Genomic DNA, 17,193 nt, shown 5'->3' with positions numbered 1-17,193 from the left:
AGGCATGATGATGTACATTGGAAGATCATTTTGGTGAATCACAACACTTAGTACCAATTCTTATTAAATCAGGAAACTCAAATGTAACTTAAAATTTTCACAAGTGGTTTCTGGTTTTTAATTTGATTTGCAGTTTAGCTTTGTGTTCATTTTTGTAATTCATTCATCCATCTATTTATCAAACATTTATGGCTAGTGTTCCTAATACTTTTTAGAAGTTTGAAGATAAGAAATGTTGATGGACATAAATTTATCTGAATCTTTGAATTTGCTCTTGCTTTGTTCCTGAAGAGCCTTCTGACCTACTGCTCCAAACTACTCCTTCCTTGTGGACCAGAACTTAGAGGTTCAGACTTGGAGTTCTTGTTGGGACAGGTGATCTGTTGCTAGTTGTTGTGACTCCTTCCATTGCTGTTGAGCTGCTATATGTTGAAGAGCTGCTATATGTTGAAGAGCTGCAACAGATGTTGAATCAATAAATCAAAAAATATTTATTAAGCATATACTATGTTCTAGGCTATGTGCTAGGGATACAAGTACAAAGAATGAAACAATTCCTACTTGTAAAGGGCTTATATTTTAATGGGTCAAAGAATAATCAAATGTAAAAATACTAATTGCAAAAATGCAAAGTTGATAAATACAAATCATAAAAGTAGTTAAAGTGAAAGATTTAGGGAGGCATTAACAATTAAGGGTTATCAGGAAAGGCTTCACACAGCAGATGCATCTTAAAGTAAAAGAGAGATTGTATTTTAAACGTAGTAGGATAACCAGTGCAAAGACACTAACATGAGACATGGAATGCTGTGTGTGTGTGTGTGTGTGTGTGTGTGTGTGTGTGTGTGTGTGTGTGTGAGAGAGAGAGAGAGAGAGAGAGAGAGAGAGAGAGAGAGAGAGAGAGAGAGAGAGAGCTGGTTTATCCAGATCAAAAAGAACTACGTGAAGTCTGTTGAGGAATGATCATTGTCAAGAGAGGCTCTGTAAAGGTTTCTCTTGATAGCATCCTCTTCCTAGACTCAAATGTTTGAAGCCTCAGAATTTTCTTTGATTCTTTTCTCCCTGTCATGTTCCACATCACAAAAGTGCTCCAATTCTACTTCTAGAACATCTCTTAAATCCATGCACAGTTCTCTACTCTCACTGATACTGATCTCCTTTAGGTTATTCTTGTGTCTGCCTTATAATAATAACTTACTAACCAGTCTCTTCATCTCCAGTTGCCCTTCTCTTTAATCTATCCTTACCCAACTGTCAAATTAATGTTCTTAATGGATAAGCCTGGCTTCTGTCTACTTTTCCAACCTTATTTCACTTCACTCCCTTGGATATAGTCCATGTTGCAATCAAACTGGACAACTAACTGTTCCCTGATATTCTTGCTATTTTCTGTCACCACCCATCTGTTAAGGTTCTCTTTCATGTCTGGACCTTCCTCCCACACCTTCGCCTGTTTAAATGCTCTCATCCTATTAAGTCTTAGCCCATGGATCATGCATTTTTATCCAGCTGAATATACTCCCTTTTTCAAATTTTCTTTTAGTAATTTATTCAGACCTCTCCTTTGTTGTCATTACATTCTCTATGTATAACAGTTGTTGGTTTGTGTGTTATAAATCCCCCTGACTATAAACTCCTAGAGGGTAAAGCCTATATCATGTTTCATCTTGGTATCCTCAAGGTAAGGCACAGAGAACTATGTATAGTATATGCTGTTATTAAGCACCAACTATGTATAGTTGGTGCTTAATAACAGCATATTTCATTGAATTGAGAGGTGATATTTGAATAATGTAAATTTTCCTTGCTTTCAGATTTTCAGACTGAATGAGGATAACCATTTAGATCTCTTCTGATTTGATATTACTGGAATCAAGAAGACAGGTCTGTGGAGTTATGAGAGCAGAAAGGAAGCAGTTGCCAACACATCTGGAGAGGGCATCTTTCCATCCTGAGACTTCCTGTAAATATCAGACAAGGAGCAGTCAGGGCTTTGGTCATTGGGCTGATGTTCCTTAAACTGACTAATATGCTTACTGTGACCATAAAGCTAATTTTGTTGACATGAGAGAAAAAAGAGAGCCAGGTTAAACCACAGTTCGGCAGAGTCATGAAGTTGGGGCAGAATCTAGTTAAGTAGATGGCTTTCTGGGAGGGTTTATGTTCCCTTAATTGGTTTGTGCTTTAAACAGCCTTAGATCTTAGACTGGGCATTGGAAACTTTGCACCATGGGGAAGGAGGAAAAGGGAAGGTGAAGAGAGTGGAATGAAGCGAAAAAGAGGGGAGAGTAAGGGAATGGAAGAGATGTGGAAAAGAGGAAAGGTGAGGAGAGGAGAGGAGAAGATAAGAGAGGGAATGGCAGAGGAGAAAAAGAGAGGAAGATATGGGGAAGGGAAATGAAGGGAAAGAAAATGTGATTTAGATTTACCAAAATGTTCTTAATTAAAATCCCCTTTCATTGTCAGTAAAACAATTAAGTCAATAATAGTCAATAGAGCCAGGATCTGTGCTAAATGGGGAGGGGCCAGGAGCCTCATAGTGAAAAAGTGAAAAAAAAATTAAAATTGAGTGTAGCCTGAGATGTTTGTCCTGTCTCCTCTCCTTAAATGGAGGAGTTTTTGGTTCCACCCTCCAATCAGAGGGCCAGAGGAAACTGTTTGGGTGTGAATAATAGCCTTTTTATTTGAGTAAAACAATTAAGTTGCAATATCTGGCAACTTAATACAAGTGATAATAATAATAATAAGCATAAAGAAAATCTATTAAAATATTTTAGTTGAATTTAAAAAGAATTATTAATAAAATTGTATCTTTTTTTTGAATTCAATGTTTTGTAGGTCAGATTTTGTTTCTTTTGGCCAAAGGCCATCATAGGGAAAGAGCAGGGATAGTTTGATCTTCAGAGTAAATTACAGAGCTTGTGTGAATGTCTGAGGATGGAAATATTTAACATTCCATGGGTAGTTCCATAAAAGGAACCAGCAGTCCAAAACAATATTATGTCAATTTAAATGAAGTCTGTTTCTGAGTTTTTGAAACAGACAGAGAATAAAAATTACATGTCTTTTTTTTTCTCATATAGCAAGTAACCTTACCTTTTATAGAGTGAAGGCTAGTTAGAAATACCTACTTCAGTTACTTTGTCAGTCTTAATTACACATTGCTCTGGTCCAGCCATAAGGGTTTTTATGCTCCACACTCCATCTCCTGATTCCTTTCCTCTGTATATCCCTCATGCCTAGAATTTTTTCTCTCCTCACATGTTTTGGAATTTCTGATTCCCTTTAACATTCAGCTGAAGTACCATCTTCTACATGAGGCCTTTCCTGATCTCCCTAGTTAAAAGAGCTTCCCCCTTAGAGGTCACTTTATAAATGCTTCACATATATTGTATGTATGTGTTATCTCCTCTGTTAGAATATAACCTCCTTAAAGGTGGATACTTTTTCACTTTTGTCTTTTTTAACTTCCATGCTTCACAGTGCCTGATTAATAGTGGGCATTTAATAAATACTTATTGATTGATTGGACAGAATTTCTCTGACCCAAGTCTCTGTAAATAAAGTTTGCTAAAGAGAGAAGTGCTATTGTGATCTGTTAGGTTTATTAGGTTTACAGATTCCAGAAGTCTGATAGGAATGACCCAGAGTATCACAGACTTATAGAATCAAAGAGGAAGCTGTGGTGGGTGAGATAGGCATTCTATATTTGTATACAGGCAAGGAAATCAGGGGTATGCACTATCAAGAGTCTGAGTAGCATCAGAAGTCAAACAGGAATGAGACAAAAGAACTGGAGGGGCAAATCATCAAGGGAAGGAACTCAAGGTAACTATCAGGTGAAAGATATCTATTAAGTCACAGTTATCAGATGGGTAAACTCACTTGCTACAGGCACACAAATAAAATTATCTGTACTGGGAGGGAACTCTCCTCCATCCTCTTTTATTTTCTGTTTAATATTTCTCCTTCTTCCTCCTCTTTCTCTTCTTTTTCTCTTCTTTTTTCCCTTTTCCTCTTTTTCTTCCTTCATCTTCACCTTCTCAGCTATGGAATTCTCTTTCTTCTCCCTCCTCCTCCTCCTCCTCCTCCTCCTCCTCCTCCTCTTACTCCTTGGCCTCCATCTTCAGCTGTGGGACATAAGCAAGGCATCCAACCTCTCTGGTTCCCCGGTTCCTCATTTGCAACTTGATGACAACAGTAGCACCCACCTCACACAGCTGTTGTTTAAAATATAATACATTAAATAGAGAATTTTGGCAAAAGATCTAATCAAATATAGGCATATATATGCCTATATATACATATATATATATATATATATGCCTATATATATCCTTGTGAAATGGCCTACAGCTTATAAGAATGGAGTAGAGGTACAGTCTTTTGTGTATTTACAATAGAATAGGAGAAGAAATATTTGGTCCAAGGTACTTGTACAATCAGAGAGACAGGGGAATTAACCTGTGGGAGCAGGAAAACATCAACTACCAATAACCTATAAAAGAGGTCGTCAGCTTCTCTTTTACTCTAAAGTTGCTTGCAGGCAAGAGATAAAAGCTGGAGGAAAACCTGGACCTCTGAACCTGTTTCTAAATACTGGGTACTTGATTAACTTGATAGGAGGGAGAGCAAGAGAGTCAGGGGAGACAGAGATCCTGGTGTCAGAGCCATGAAGCTCCTGGAATAAGGCATGGTCTGGTTATCTGGCACCTTGCCCTGATTGTCTGTGTCTGTGTTTCCCCAGGAGCAATAAGTGGAAGTTGGAAAGAGGCAGATATTTAGTTTGGAAAAACTTCCTAACAATGAGAGCTATCCAAAAGTGCAATGGGCTACTTCAGGAGGTAATGGGCTCTCTTCTTACTAGAGATCTTCAAAAAAAGAAGAGATGACCAATTTGATCCAATAAACTTTTATTAAGCACAGGCCATTAAACACTATGCTAAATGCTGGTGTTACAATTAATAAAAGGAAAGACAGTCTTTGTCCTCAGAAAGCTTATAAAATGGAAGGAAAAAACAATACACAGGAGGCAGGAAAGTCTGTGTGTGTGTGTGTGTGTGTGTGTGTGTGTGTGTGTGTGTGTGTGAGAGAGAGAGAGAGAGAGAGAGAGAGACAGTCAGACAGACCAAGGGGCATCTTGCTCCATGAAGTTGAAACCAGGCAGAACAGCAGATGCAAAGTGGAATGAGTAGAGTCCAATTTCTGCCCCATATAAAGGAAGACATTGAGAGGCATCTGGTACTCTGTTGTTTAGCTCTTTATTCTCTAGGGAGGCAGTTCTACAGAACAAATTGACTGGAACAGTCAATCAGAGCTTGACTTAGTAGCATGGTGGTATTACAAGTGATGATCTTACCTAGGAAGACCAATTGTTGGCTATTTTATATTAGAATTTTGAGTATGCATTGAACTAGATAGCCTTCAAGGTCCCTTCTATCCCCAAAATGTAAAGTCTTGTGCACTGGATCATACTACAAACTACTTGAGGTCTTAGCACAGTATAAATTCAGAGGTGTTGGATAATGATGCTTCTGAGTCACAAAGTCAATGAGAGCTGCATTTTTGATAATGCTATTTATCCCTATTCTCTCAGGTATACTACCAGTATAATAAGGTTTTGGGACTCAAATACCAATTACTTTATAGGCAGGAGAGTGAGTTATATTAGATAGAGGCACTGTCTTTGGAAGGAGACACTTTCGTAAGTCTATGGGGATAATTGTTAACTGAAGGCTGTGGGGTGGCTAGGTGGCGCAGTGGATAGAGCACCGGCCTTGGAGTCAGCAGTACCTGGGTTCAAATCTGACCTCAGACACTTAATAATTACCTAGCCATGTGGCCTTGGGCAAGCCACTTAACCCCATTTGCCTTGCAAAAATCTAAACCCCCCCCCCCCCCAAAAAAAAAAAACCTGAAGGCTGCTTTGGTTGCAGTAAGACTTTGGTGTTTTCTAGACCAAAGCACATCCTTCTGTTGTAGCAGGGTCAAGTAATAAGTTTAATAACTAATATATAAATACTTTATAGTTTGTAGAACACTTTATATACATTATCTTATTTAATCCTTTAAGGTTAAATACTATCTATCATTATCCTTATTTTACAGACAAGAAAAGTTAGATTAAGAAATGTTTAATTGACTTGCCCAGGGCAAAACAGATAATAAATGTCTGAATCAGAATTTGAACCCAGATCTTTTTTAAAATTGTTTTTTGAACTTTACAATTTTTCCCCCATTTCACGTCCCTCCCCCCACCCCCAACAGAAGGCAGCCTGATAGTTTTTACATTGTTTCCATGCTATACATTGATCAAAATTGAATGTGTTGAGAGAGAAATAATATCTTTAGGGGAAAAATGAAATATAAGTGATGGCAAAATTACATAATAAGATACCTTTTTTTAAAAAATTAAAGGTAATAGTCTTTGGTCTTTGTTTAAATTCCACAATTCTTTCTTTGGATACATATGGTATTCTCCATTGCAGTTACCCTAAAATTGCCCTTGATTGTTGAACTAATGGAATGAGCAAGTCCATCAAGGTTGATCATCACCCCTATGTTGCTGTTAGGATGTACAGTGTTTTTCTGGTTCTGCTCATCTCACTCAGCATCATTTCATGCAAATCCTTCCAAGCTTCCCTGAATTTCCATCCCTGGTTTCTAATAGAACAATAGTGTTCCATAACGTACATATGCCACAATTTGTTCAGCCATTCCCCAATTGCCACCACAAACAGAGCTGCTATGGATATTTTTGTACAAGTGATATTTTTACCCTTTTCATGATCTCTTCAGGGTATACACAATACCAGTAGTGGTATTGCTGGATCAAAGGTGAATCCAGATCTTCTTGAGTCCAATGCAGGGTTAGATCCACTATGCCATCCTTGCCTCTCTGGTACTAGTGAGTTGTACATGATGACAATGATTCTTGGAAGTTTAGAGATCCCTAACTTTTGTGTAACTTCTCTATGACTCTCTGTGTTGTCCCTCTGTTTACACAGGGGTATGTGAGTGAGTGAGTGTGTGTGTATGTGTGTGTGTGTCGCTGAGAACTGATTGCAAGAATGTCATTTCTCAAGTATGTCTGGTGATGCAGAGACAAATAGCTTGGGAATCAGGGCTGAACAGACATCAGGAAAATTGGCCAGTGATAAGACTCAGACTTTGCTATCTGTTGTGTGTCTGAAATTTCCTGGCAAGTTCTTTTATTGTCCCCTATTCAAGATGGTATTCTAAAACTCATTTCTTAAGACTTTTATTTTTTTGGGTGGGGAACATTTAATTATAACCACATAAACATAGACTCTAATTATGAGGAAATCTGACTTGTGTTCAGTTCAGAGATACCAGGGACTAAAGAGAAGGAGGAAGGTATTTTATCAGATTAAACTGAAATGAGTTCAAAGATGTTGACTTAATTAAAAATATTTCCATCATCTTGAAAGGTGAGACTTCTATGAACTTGATTGTTTTTAAAATCAATACATTGCAAAATATTTCTTAGCCCTTGAATCAAGGTATCTGCCATATTCCCTGTAAATTTCAAATAAGCACATATCTACCTAGTTAGGGCAAGGGCCACCCCTCTGATAGAAACTGAAGTTTAATTTTTTTGACACAGGGAACTATCAGGTGAGGAAACTTCTTCTATCAACATGGATCAGCTCTCTTTACTGACAAAAAATAATATTGTGTTCTGTGTTTTTGGCACTAATCCAGAAACAATTCAACTTCTTTTAATATTAATTTTCAAGCATTTCTAGCTTGGAGAGAGAGATTTTCAGTGAACTATATTACCTACCCACTCCCATCCCCATTCCACTGGACACGTCTTTTTACCCAAAAACAATTTAAGTGACATAAGAACCTTGAACAAAGAAAAAAATATGTTCAAATACAGTATGGGGTTAACATTCCAGAATAGTCTCTATTCAAGTCTCTTTCTCATTCTTTCCAGTATCACATTCATCAAGGATTAAAACATGTCTCCTTCATGTGATTAATATCATTCATTCTTTTTTTTTTTTTTTTTTTAGGTTTTTGCAAGGCAAATGGGGTTAAGTGGCTTGCCCAAAGCCACACAGCTAGGTAATTATTAAGTGTCTGAGACTGAATTTGAACCCAGGTACTCCTGACTCCAGGGCCGGTGCTTTATCCACTGCGCCACCTAGCTGCCCCAATATCATTCATTCTTAATGGAAATGATATGAATTTTAGGGCACTTGCATCTGGGGTTGGGGGGAAAAGAAGACTTCTTGTCCTTACATGGGGAAATAGTCTAATCACTTGAGAGAGTGAAAAAGCCATTGATCTTGTCTAGACAGGAATTAAATTTGGTCTTCATCTATGATCCTTTTCCTGGAACTTTGACCTTTGTTCTCTACTTTAACCTTTGTTCTTTGTTTTATGAAGAGTAATGTCAGGAAAAGGGTTTTAATCTAGAGAAATTGTTCATTTCTGAATATTTTGAGAGAGAAATTGAAAAGATTTCTTAAATATGCTTTTATGCTTGCAATTTATGATTTTAGAGAATTCAAAGGTGATCTGCCTAGAGTCCAGCCAATATTTGTCAGAAGAGGAGTTTGAACCCCGATCTTAGCTCGGAGGACAGTTTTCTCTTCTCTGAAATAGACAACACACTGGATTTGGTAACATGTTCAGTTTTAGCATAGAAATTGGTTTGAGTCCGAAAGGTTGAAATGAGCCACATGAGGGCACTCAGATGTCTCAAGACAGAAATAAAACCTTGCAAAGGTAATGAAAGAACTGGAGAGCTACAAAGTTTGACATTATGTCCATGCCAAATTACCTGTAAACCAGTCTTCATTTCCTATATATTTTGCTTCATCAGTAAAGGAAAGAGAATAGAGCTTTTGGTATTTTAACTACACTTTTTTTTTTTGGTGAAAGTTTAGTGTATGTTTAAAATGTTCTCCAGCATTTGTTGTTGGAATGAAGAGGTTTGTGCAAAAACACAAAGATGAGTGAAGTTAAGGAGAGAACGCTACCTAATTTTGCTGAAGTCTGGGCAGCACACCAGATTCCCCTCCAGCTCAGGCCTCTATAGACAGCAGTGACTATGCCCTTTCTCTAACTTGGCACCCATCACTCCTCTGGTTCTTGTGGTATTAAAGCAATCCAAGCAGACCATCTGCACTAGACTCAGTGTGAGAACTTATTTCCTACAATCTTTGGTTGTCCTTTTATCATTTTTTCTCTCTAGCTCTTGCTGTTTCCCAAAATATTTTGCAAATAAGTTCCACCACCAACTCTAAGAAATATGGACAGCAGTTTCTTCACCTGTCTCTCCTCCTGTGCCTAATCTGCCAACTGCAGAGTTCTGAAAGAGCTCTGAAGGGAAGATGGATTTGTGTGTATGCCAAGCTTCCAAGTCATGAAGTGACTTCAGGTGTTGCAGAAAGGGTGATGGGGAGACTGTATCCTGGCCTGATGCCTGGACCCTCATGCTGGGATATGTAACGAGAAACTTTCCAGACCTTTGCAGTCTCTCTCCCCTCCTCTTTATCCTCATTGCTGCCTTCCACCCCACTCTAACTTTCATCATACCCTTCACCATCCTCCTGGACTAATTTGCCTTCTGACAGTTTCTCCTTCCTCTTCTTTCTCTCAATCTGGCTGCACTCTTAGATGAGACTAATCTTCCTTCTTCATGGATCTGATTGGGGCAGTCCTCTACTCAACACTTTTCTGCAGCTCCCCGTTTGCATGAGATCAAGTTCAGATTCTTTTGTTTGACGTTCAAGGTCCTTTGCAGTTTACATTTTCAGCCACATCACACACAATTTTTCCTGGAAGCTCCAGGCCTATTGGACTTCTTGTGGTTGCTTATTCACTGCCTGTGCTTTACTTCTGTGCTATATCTTTTCCCTATCCTCAGTACTAACTTCTTTCTCCTATTGAATTCCTCCTCTTCCTCCTCCTCCTCCTCCTCCTCCTCCTCCTCCTCCTCCTCCTCCTTCTTCTTCTTCTTCTTCTCTCTCTCTCTCTTTCTCCCCCCCCCCCCCAAAGACATGGGGTTAAGTGACTTTCCCAAGGCCACACAGCTAGGTAATTATTAAGTCCTTGAGACTGAATTTGAACTCAGGTCCTCCTGACTCCAGGGCCAGTGCTCTATCTACTGAGCCACCTAGCTGCTCTGTACTCATCCTTTAAAATTCAGCTTAAATGTTACCTCTTCCATGAAGCCTTCTCTGATCTCCCCAGTCAGTAATAACTTTTCCTGAAGTGGATCTCATTTGGCTTTGAATTTCACTACTCTCCAAGGCACCAATTATATATTATGGCTATCTGTGTGTATGTGTGTGTGTCCTATCCTTCTACTATCCTTTTCTGATCCTTTTGCTTTTGTTTTCGCAAGGCAATGGGGTTAAGTGACTTAATGGGTCACAAAGCTAAGTAATTATTAAGTGTCTGAGGTCAGATTTGAACTCAGTTTGCTCCTGACAACAGGGCTGGCTCTCTATCCACTTCTCCACCTAGCTGCCCCTTCTGGGCCTTTAAAACATATTTAAGGAATTGTGCTTAAGGTCACCCAGCTAGGTGATTATTTAAGTGTCTGAGTCTGAATTTGGACTCAGGTCCTCCTGACTCTAGGGCTGGTACTCTATCCACTGCACCACCTAGCTGCTTCTCCTTCTGGGCTTTCTTAATCTTAGTGTCTTCCCTTTGTTGATTATAGCCAATTTATCCTCTCATAGTTTACCTTTCCTTGGTTGTTTGCAGGGTGGTTTCTCTGTAATAGACTCTGCACCATGAGAGCAAATCTAAATTTTGCAATTCCCTTAGCAGTCAGCACAGGACTTTTCAAGTGACCAGTACCCAATAAATTTTTGTTGTTATTGGAACTGATCAGATTTAAAGAAAATTGTGCTGCTTAAAAATAAAAAGAAGTTCAAGAAAAGTCTGAGTCATTATTGTTAGATATGGGACCAAATTGCATCATTTTTCCATGCACTAAATATTTATTGAGTACCTACTGTGTGGCCAGCCCTAGATTGAGTGTTTTGGGAAGCAGAGATAGAATTCCCACATTCTGAAAGTTTAAAATCTATTTCAGGAGTTAAAACACATCTCTGAATTTGTTAAAGTGGGGCCTCTAGGGCTTGAGGTGAAGATGGATGTTGGACCAGGGTTTTTTTTAATACTCTGTTCTAGAATCTCTAGGGTTCAATACTAGACTATGACAGCTGAGGCAAGTGGTCTTCTGCAGTCTGCTTGAACCAGCTTATAAGAGTTGATTGTTAAATCTTCACTCTGAGCATTTGCACCTCAAAAAACTGGCAAATTCTATAAATTAGGGCTTGGTTTATTATTTTGTTGAGAGTCTAGACTCTAAACTTAAGATGTAGAAAATGCTAATAATGCAATTAAACTTAAAAGTGCATTGTAAATAAGGCCACCTTATTAAAAAAGCTGATAGTTAAACATTTATCATCATATCCTTGATTGAGAGGGACCTTAGAGATTATCTCCCAAAAGTTTGCTTATGCTTCACAAATCAGGTTTAGATTTTAGTTTATTTTAAATTCTTCAAGCTTTTCATTCCTTTCCCTTATTTTAAGCTTGTGTGATGACTAAATTCAGATCCTTTCTATTCTCCTGTCCCAAATCATGGTTTATTCATTATCTTATGTGATTAAGGAGCAGCCAGATTCAAATAGGACAAATATTGCTGACTTAATGGACTTCAGATTCCATACTGATATTCTTTTGAATTCCGTAAGTTCCCAATTCCTTGGGAACCTATTCTAGCTTACTCCACACTCCATTTGCTGCTCCACTTGGTGTCATCTCCATGGAATGTAAAGATGTCCTAGTGCAGGATCTGTCTCCAGCTTGCTTTCTTGTCTCTTCCTTTTAGATTGTAAGTTCTTTGAAGACAAGCTCCTTGGATCCTCCCCCCCCTTTCCTCCCCCCCCCCCTTTTCTTAAGGGTTTTTTTTTCAAGGCAAATGGGGTTAAGTGGCTTGCCCAAGGCCACACGGCTAGGTAATTATTAAGTATCTGAGTTCGGATTTGAACCCAGGTACTCTTGACTCCAGGACCAGTGCTCTATCCACTGAGCCACCTAGCCACCCCTCTCCCTCTCTCTTTAAGCACTTAGGAACCACTTAATATTTATTAAATTGAATTGAGTTCCTTCCCTATACAGCACCTTTCTTAAGAATCCTTTTTTGATCCGTCTTGATACCCATGTCTTCCTTCTGTTATGTCTGATAAATTCTCTCTATATCTCGTTTGTACATTATTGCTTGCAATTAAACTGTGAGCTCCTTGAGAGCAGAGATTGTTTTTTTATCTTATTGTTTCTAGTGCTTAGCACAATGTCTAGAACATGGTGGCACTAAATCAGTGATGTTTGACTTGGTTTTCCTTGATCTCAGTCTATTTCATTAGTTATAAATTCTGACATTTCTCTAACATCTTTGCATTCCATTTTTTCCCCATGCCTCAAGCCTCTAAGATATTCATTTCCTTCACCAAAAATCTTCAGACCTTCTCTACCTCAATACTTTTTAAGTCTTTAGTCCTGTCTTTGGCTTCACTTTTCTCTCTTTCCCATCTTGAACCTGTAGTTAGTTATCTCTACATTGTCTTTTGACTTTGAATCCCTTGTCCCCCTGTCCTATCCCTACATATCCCTTCTTGCCAAACCTTAGCTCTAGGTTATTCCTATTATCTGCCTTCTCTGTTCCTACTTTCAATGAGGTTAGAGGAAGTCTCATAATTGTGCTGCCCAGGCACATTAAAAATTCATGTTACCTAATTTCAGCTGGGTCCTCCCTGCTATAAGACAGTTCTTTTATTCCTCCCTGATTGATTTCCTATCTCATTCCTTACAGAGATTATTCCAAATCTTCTCTCTCAAGTTTCCCATAGCTCTTATACTGCCTTATCTTCATTTGTTTTCTTTTTAGGGGTTTTTTCCCCAAGGCAAATGGGGTTAAGTGACTTGCCCAAGGCCACACAGCTAGGTAATTATTAAGTGTCTGAGACCAGATTTGAACTCAGGTACTCCTGACTCCAGGGCTGGTGCTTTATTCACTGTGCCACCTAGCCACCCCTATACTGCCTTATCTTCAATAAAGACCTTGATCTTACTTTATTTTATTTTTTGTTTTGCAAGGTAATGAGGTTAAGTGACTTGTCCAAGGTCACACAACTAAGTAATTATTATGTGTCTGAGGCTGGATTTGAACTTAGGTCCTCCGGACTCCAAGGCCTATCCTCTGTACCACCTGCCCCTGAATCTTACTTTGGTGAGAAAATTGAGGTCATTTGAAATCACTTTCATCTTATATTATATTCTTCATGTCAAAATCCTTTGCTTTTATCTTTCATTCTAACCTTCCCCCCGTCCCCAGCCTCTGAGAGAGATGTGCCCAAGTTCCTTGCCAAGGCCAAACCTTCTATACACTTAGTTGATTTTGAGTCTTCTGATCGTTTCTAGTGGTTTGCTAGCTTAATCATGTTCCTCTCTCTTGAATCTTTAGCTTCTCTCTCTGTAATGGTTCTTTCTCTACTGTCTTCAAATATGGCCAAGCCCTCTCCATATTTAAAAAAAATGTTCACTAGGCACTATTCATTAAAATGTGCACTATTCTCAAATAACTTGAAAAAAGTTGTGTCTATGCTTGGTGCTTTCATTTCCATTCCTTAACTCACTCCTTATCCCTTTGCAGTCTGGCTAATACTGCAGGTTAAGTCTGAAGATCTTTTCTAAGACCTCATTTTTGACGCAGCTTGATGAACCTGATCACTTGACCATTCTCTCTACGTAAATTTTTTTCTCCTCTATAGGATTTCCTGACACCAGTCTCTCCTCATTCACCACCTATGTGTCCAATTGCCTCTTCTGTTTCTTTTGCTGGTTCATCATACATATGACCAACCCTATATTTGTAGTTGTTTCCCAAACATTCTGTTCTAGTTTCTCTTCTCTATTTGACTGTTATCTTTCTGCAGATGACTCCCAGATTTATATGTCCAGCCCCATTATCTCCAGTCACACATCACCATTTGTCTTTTGGACATTTCAAATGACATATTCTAGAGTTACTTCGGACACAACATATCTGAAACTGAATTCAGTTTCCCTCCAAATCTTAACTTCTTATAAACTCCTCTATTTCCATCAAAAGTACAACCCTCCAGGTTTATAACCTTATTCTCACAGGTTTATAACCTTATCCTCAAATCTTCACTTTCTCTCACTCCACAAATTTAATTAATTACCAAATCTTGCTGTTTTTGCTATTATAACATTTCTGAAATCCAGTTTCTACTTTCTATTCACATAGTTACCACCTTATTTTAAAGCCCGCATCATCTCTTGTCTAGATTACTATGATATCCTCCTAATTGGTTTCCCTGCCTCAACTCCTCTCCAGTCCACCCTACACCTTGTTGCCATATTAATTTTCTTTAAATTTAGATCTGACCACATCACTCTCCTATATAAGCAATTTCAGTGACTCCCTAATTCTCTACAGTACAAGTAACTCTCTTTGAAAGCCCTCTACAACTGGTCCAAAATTATCTTTCATTGGTCACGGCACCTTTGTCTATAATCCCCATGAAGACGAACTATCCTTTTATCACTTCCTCACAGTCAATCTGCTATCTCTGTACTTTTGAACTGACCATTACCTTAAGCCTTACATAAATTACCTCCTCATCTTTACACTCTCTTCCTTCTCTCTCCTTTCTCCTCTTCTCTTTCTAAAAGACACAACTCAGTCCCACCTTCCACAGGATGTCTTTTCTGATCCTTCCTAACTGGAGGTCCTTCCAAATCACTTTGAATTGTATGAATTCTTTTGATGTTTATTCTGTAGATTATTTTTATGCATACTTGGTATTTTCTCCATAACAACATAAACTTCTTAAGGGTAGGGACAGTTTTAGAACTTACTCATAATAGATACTTGATAAATGCTTGTTAATTGACAATAAATAGTATTGGGTGATACCCTCACTAATGCTGATTAAAACCTTCCACATTTTAGTAGACCATTGCATAGGATACTATAGACAAAAAATATTCATCACTACACAGCTACCCTTCTGGGGATGGGCTTTTTCCATTCTTACATAGATTTTTCCTCAGATAATAGTCACATTCTTTGATGCTGAGCTTGCAGGGAAGTCTTTTCGAGATTGGCAGGACCTGCCAGAGCTTTTGCTCTGCTTAAACAAATTTTGAGAGCCAGGGTTTATTTCGTCATCATAACTTAATCAATAAGTTGTTACTGTTTACTGTGGACCAGGAACTATGCTTGGTGCTGGGGGTTCAAAGGCAGAAATAAAACAATTCCTGCCATCATGGAGTTTACATGCCATCAGGAAAGACAACATACATATGCAATTATGCATAAAATAAATGCCTGACAATTTATTAGGGGAATTACAAAAGCCCACATGAAGAAGCTTTGAAGGAAATTAGGGAATGAAGCAGAGATAGAAAACTCATTTCCAGTGTGGAGGAGAGCAAAGCTAGATAGATGCCATAAGTACAATGTAGGAAGAAGGGTAGCCCTAGAGATAGCTACAAGTTCATTCATGACAAAATTCCAGAAAGGATCAACCAGAAAAACATTGGTAATTGCCCTTCATCACACAAGGAGACAAAGGGAGCTGCAGCATGGTTGATGATTCTACTTCCTTTGTGACTGATTTATAATACTTCCAATGGTTTTTGGTGTTTTTGGTTTCTCTCTAGCTTGTAAGAGTAAAGAGGCATGGTGTAAAAGAAGGTGAATGGGAGAGTCAGACTTAACCTGAAGTAGTTGGAGTTGCTGCTTCTATATGGATGTTAATATTATGAACTTCATTTTCATTTTCACTCCAGGAACAACTTGCAACCCCTACATACCAACTGAGGGAGTTCTTTGAAGGTTTTGTTAAAAAAGGAAGAGAAATTAGTACCCAAGTGAGTGAGAACTTCAGCCAAGCAAATGATAATGACTCTTGGACTATCCACAACCCCAGAGAGGAACATTATAATAGCAGCCAACATTTATTTAGCTCTTAAATATTTCCAAAACTCTTTATAGATATTTGATCCTCACAACAACTCTGGGGGGTGGGGTAGATGCTATTGTGATTGTTTTACAGTTGAGAAAACTGAGCTTACATAGATTAAATGACTTTCCCAGGGTCACATGGCTAGGCTACTAAGTATCTGAGACAGGATTTGAACTCAATCTTTCTGACTCCAGGTTCAGCACTTTATCTGCTACACTATCTAGTGACTTCTAAGTCTCCAAAGCAGCACTTGAACTCGTCTTTGTCATTCTAAAGCCCTATTTTTTTTTTTTTTGTGCTACTCAACTTACCCATTTAACCCAGCTAGCACTGGAGGAGAGACTGGGGAGCTACTAGAAATGGTAGACACTCCCTATACATGCTCACTTGACTTCCATTGCCACTGGCAATTTGTGTAGCTATTCCCCCCTCACTCCCTTCACCCCCAAAAGGTAAAGCAACCCAGTTGCAGTTAGGGATATTCCTGAATGCTAGCAAGAAACATTGCCACCATGCACCCAAACTTCCCATTTTTTGGGGCAAGTGTTTCCTTCCTGTTCTTATTCCTTCCACCTTGAGTAACATTCCTACCCTTTCTTTGATGACCTCAATAAGGTTAAAATATACTTTTATTAATTGTGAAACTTGAAACATTGCTGGCTCCAGTTTTGTAGAACTCCAGGCTCCAGATCTCCTAATTAAAGTATAACCTTCCAGAGACATATTCTAGCCATTCCACCAAATCTCAGCAATATCTTTTTAAAAATATTTTATTTATATAAGGCAATGGTGTTTAGTTACTTGCCCAAGTTCACACAGCTAGGCAATTATTAAGTGTCTGAGGCCGGATTTGAATTTGGGTACTCCTGACTCCAGGGCTGGTGCGCTATCCATTGTACCACCTCGTCAGCAATATGTTTAAGGTTAAATTTGTCTCCTTGCATTAGAATCTGTAGTTTACCTTGTTTGTCATCCAAATTTTATGCATATATGAATAGACATCTGAAGCAATGGATTTTAATGATGGCTCTCTTCTTGAATTTTGTCTCCCATGAATCTCTACTGCTCTGCTTCTTCCTACATGGTAGTTTCTTTCTATGGTGTCTTGCTTGGCAGGTGTAACTATGCAGTTTTTTCCCCT

The 17,193-nt window shown here is 38.6% G+C and overlaps 1 long non-coding RNA gene across 1 annotated transcript; it reads left to right on the top strand.

Annotated features, from left to right (window-relative positions):
* Positions 1–995: 995 nt before the first annotated feature.
* Positions 996–15,959, top strand: LOC141518398 (uncharacterized). Its single transcript, XR_012477182.1, has 3 exons — positions 996–1,681; positions 1,815–1,963; positions 15,877–15,959. It is a non-coding gene; the product is annotated as an uncharacterized LOC141518398 (long non-coding RNA).
* The last annotated feature ends 1,234 nt before the right edge of the window (positions 15,960–17,193 follow it).

The sequence above is a fragment of the Macrotis lagotis genome, chromosome 1 (assembly GCF_037893015.1).
Source record: "Macrotis lagotis isolate mMagLag1 chromosome 1, bilby.v1.9.chrom.fasta, whole genome shotgun sequence".
NCBI lineage: Eukaryota > Metazoa > Chordata > Mammalia > Peramelemorphia > Peramelidae > Macrotis > Macrotis lagotis.
The sequence above is the reverse complement of the archived record's forward strand: the minus strand, read 5'-3'. Positions and strand labels throughout refer to the sequence as shown.